A 3,178-nucleotide genomic window follows, 5' to 3' on the forward strand; every position below is an offset into this window, starting at 1 on the left:
TTTACTCTCGGAGCCACCAGAGGGCAGCAGAGGCCTAAGTCATAGACTGCTTCCAGGCCAGAGAAATGTTAAGGATTGATACTCTAGAAGCCTAGTTAAGGGGAAAGTTCAGTATTATCTGAGTTCCTCCCAGATTTTTCCAGTCACTCTGAGAAAAAGTTACACTTTTTCCTCCGGAGCCCTACTGAATTGCGCTTTATCAATTCCGAGACCTAACATTATGCTCTCCCTTTTCATGCCGTGTGGAATGAACCTGTCCTTTAGGTAACCCTTACCTTGGGGACATGATCACATTGTATCAGTGTTTCTTGCACTCAAAAAGTTAAACATGTGTGATCTCTGTCTGTCAAATAAATAATAAAAAAAAAACAAAATCTTAAAAAAAAAAAAAGATCCCTGGGTTCCTTCTCAGTAGGGAGCCTGCTTTAAAAAAAAAAAAAAAAGTTAAACATGGAGTTGCCATAGGACCCAGGAAGTCTGCTCTCAGGTCTCTAACTAAATGACTGGAGAACAGGTGTTCAAATCAAAACATGTACACAAATGTTCACAGAAGGCCCTTTGCGATAGTCAGAAGGTGGAAGCAACACAGTTGCCCAGCAGGGCATAGGATCAACAGATAAATGGATCCATGGATAAACAAAACAGAATGCAGCCTAGCCCTCCAACGGAGTAGTCTTCAGACACGGAAAGGAATGAAGTATTGACTCTTGCTACAGCACGAGGAGCTTTGCAAACACTGCGCTCAGGGAAGGAAGCCGGACACGAAAGGTCATCTCCTGTATGCTTCCGTTCATAAGAACGGTCTAGGACAGGCAGATCCACACAGACAGAAAGCAGAGGAGAGGTTGCCAGGGGCTGGTTTTAGAACAGAACTACTTGAGGGGGCTTGTCAACGTGCAGATTCCCAAATTCCATCCCAGATGTTTTGGTTCAGTAGGTGAAGGGTGGCGTGGGCCAAAGAAACTGCAGTTTTATTATTATTATTTTTTTTTAAAAGATTTTATTTATTTATTTGACAGAGAGATCTCAAGTAGGCAGAGAGGCAGGCGGTGCGGGGGAGCAGACTCCCTGCTGAGCAGAGAGCCGGATGTGGGGCTGGATCCCAGGACCCTGAGACCACGACCTGAGTTGGAAACAGAGGCTTAACCCACTGAGCCACCCAGGTGCCCCATTTTATTATTATTATTATTATTATTAAAGATTTTATTTATTTGACAGAGAGAGACAGCAAGAGAGGGAACACAAGCGAGGGAGTGGGAAAGGGAAAAGCAGGCTTCACGCCGAACAGAGAGCCCGACATGGGGCTGGATCCCAGGACTCTGAGATCATGACCCGAGCTGAGGCAGAGGCTTAATCCACTGAGCCACCCAGGTGCCCCTATTTTATTATTTTTTAAAGCTTTTATTTATTTACAAGAGAGAGAGAGAGACAGCGCAAGCAGGGAGCCTGCGGTGGGGCTCGATCCCGGGACCCTGGAATCATGACCTGAGCCAAAGCCAGACGCTTAACCGAGCCATGTAGATGCCCCAATAGACATGATTTTTAAAAACAATTTATTTATTTACTGGAGAGAAAGAGGGAGAAAGCAGGGCAAGCGGCAGGGGGGGAGAGTCCCCAAGCAGACTCCCCGTGTGGAGAGCCGCTGCAGGGCTCGATGTCATGACCCGTGAGACGGTGACCTGAGTCGAAACCAAGAGTGGGGCTGCTTAATCGACGGAGCCACACCAAGCGCCCTGATCGGCATAATTTTAATTGTTAAAGTGTTTGGTTTCTTTAAATACATATGAATTTTTTTATATTTAACAAGACCCTGGAACTCTGTAGCTGCTGTTTCACCCGTTGCCATGTTCTTGGCCAAACGGCTTCAAAGGCTTTTACCTTCTCTCTTACTGCCATTAAACCAGAAGTGTATTGAAGTGGCAAAGCCTCTATTTTTCGCAACATTTCCTCGACTCCCGGGTAGATCGTTGTGGATGTTTCTTGATATACAGTGTTCTGTGTATCAGAATTTCTAGGTTCTCCTGTTCTGCAGTGCTCCATTTATAGGTTTCATTTTCCCATTTTAATGTTTTCCATATTTAATATTTAATATAATTTAATATCCATATTTAACATTTTCCCAGTTTTAATATTTTTCTGGTCTTTTCAACATAGGCTTCTTTTCCCACCATTCTCTCTGCTCAAGGCCCTATAGAAGCCGTCCAGTCTCTTCTCTCTGCCCTGTTTGCTTCCGCCTTCATTGCACTACAACTCAAAAGGGAAGCAAGCGGGCTCCGTACCCGCCCAGGGGTCCAGATCCTTGGGCTCCTAATAATGAACTGTTTAAGGTGCCAGATGCAAAACGTACCTTTAGACAGAAACGAAAATAGTTTTCTTTCTGGTTTTCCTGATGGTAAATTCTAGTAAAGTTCATTCATGCCGAACTTTACTTTGCTATGTTTACGTGCCTGCTTCGCCCCGCAGCTGGGGGAGCCCTCATCTGACAGGTACTTGGGGGTCAGGGTTCTCGGCGACCAGCAGCAGGAAGATACCGGCTAACTCAAACGAGAGGGTGCCGGAAGGATATTGGTACTCACACTACTCACGGACCGCTGGGGCTCCATGGTCAGGGACTGGTGGCACCGTGGGCGTGGTCAAGAAGGAGGGGGCACATCCTCTAAGCAGGAAGGTCATCTAGATTGGGTTGTGGTGGCACTGCTGTGACAGTCATGTTCTCTATGTCTTTGCTCCTTCTCTCAGGATTTCGGTTTTCTGAGAGACAAAGAATATGATTCCTGATTAAGGATTTCTCCACCTTGGTTCTACTATCATTTTAGACTGGATACTTCTTTAATTAGCAATAATCGCGCCTAGGATAAACCTCATTGGCTACGATACTGCCACTGCGCAAAGCTAGACTGGATACTTCTTTAAATGATTAATACTATTTTAAAAGACTATTTATTTATTTGAGAGAGAGAGAGAGGAGAGAGAGCAGGAGTGAGGAGGGTGTGCAGAGGGAGAGGGAGAATCTCAAGCAGTCTCTGCAGGAAGCATGGAGCCCGATTCGGGGCTCGTTCCCAGCAAGACCTGAGCCGAAGACAGACCGCCCCTGGACTGGATAATTCTTTGTTGTGGTAGAGGGACTGTCCTGTGCATTATACGAGGTTTAGGAACATCCCTGGCTTTCCCCACTGGT

At 45.9% G+C, this 3,178-nt stretch overlaps 1 pseudogene; it reads right to left on the minus strand.

Moving 5' to 3' along the window:
- Nucleotides 1-2,743: 2,743 nt before the first annotated feature.
- On the minus strand, nt 2,744-2,894 carry LOC122916596 (annotated as a pseudogene).
- Nucleotides 2,895-3,178: the final 284 nt, after the last annotated feature.

This window comes from Neovison vison, chromosome 8, assembly GCF_020171115.1.
Source record: "Neovison vison isolate M4711 chromosome 8, ASM_NN_V1, whole genome shotgun sequence".
In the NCBI taxonomy this organism is placed as follows: domain Eukaryota; kingdom Metazoa; phylum Chordata; class Mammalia; order Carnivora; family Mustelidae; genus Neogale; species Neogale vison.